This window comes from Monopterus albus, unplaced genomic scaffold (genome assembly GCF_001952655.1).
Source record: "Monopterus albus unplaced genomic scaffold, M_albus_1.0 scaffold214.1, whole genome shotgun sequence".
NCBI lineage: Eukaryota > Metazoa > Chordata > Actinopteri > Synbranchiformes > Synbranchidae > Monopterus > Monopterus albus.
The window spans coordinates 1,869,535-1,870,400 of NW_018128094.1; positions in this window are offsets into that span (position 1 = coordinate 1,869,535).

Consider the following 866-nt stretch of genomic DNA (forward strand, 5'->3'; position numbering starts at 1 on the left):
AAGTTGGCTTTAAAAACCTTTTTCTTTAGGCAGGTTTTTGAGGCATAAATTGGCTCTCTTCATTTAAGGGTATGTGTATATGTATTGTTGTATATATATTGTTGTTTTAATTTTTTTTTCTATTTGCTCCAGGTTTCCTCTGGTTCTTATTTATCTGTTGTTTTTATGTTTGCAGTCTTATTTTGATTTAGGATTTTACCTGTACATAATTTTGTTCTGTTGTACAGCACTCTGGGCTCCTACGACTTGTTGAGTGCTATAGAAATCAAGTTTATTATTATTATTATTATTATTATTAAGGAATCGTCTTATCACTTTGATCATAGGCCTACATGGAAGTAGCATCATATAGGCTTACTTCTCACTGCATTTAGCAGAGTTCTTTTGCATTTACATGCAAAGCTCTCTCTCTGCTGTAGTGAAAGACTCTCCTTAGACATCTGCATGTAGCCAATCAGAAACCAGATGATTATGGTTTTAGCTTTTGATATATATACTGTAGGCTAGTCACTGACCATAACAGCTCACACTTATCTTGGATGACTGAATCCACTAGTCACTGACCATAACAGCTCACACTTATCTCGGATGACTGAATTCCACTTTTCTAATCTGCAGCACAGGTGGGGGTTGAAGAGTTCAATTACATGTCATGATAAAGGGTTTGAACCTGCTTTTGCTTTATCACTGCAGAGTATTGTGTGTAGAATGATGTAGAAAAAAATGAATGAAATCCATTTTAAATGCGTCTGAAACATTACAAAATGTGGAAAAATTGAAAGGGTCTGAATACTGCCTAAATCAACAGTATGTATTCCAGCAAATGAGTAGAGAAATTACAAAGATATTTTTGAAACTGTTATTGT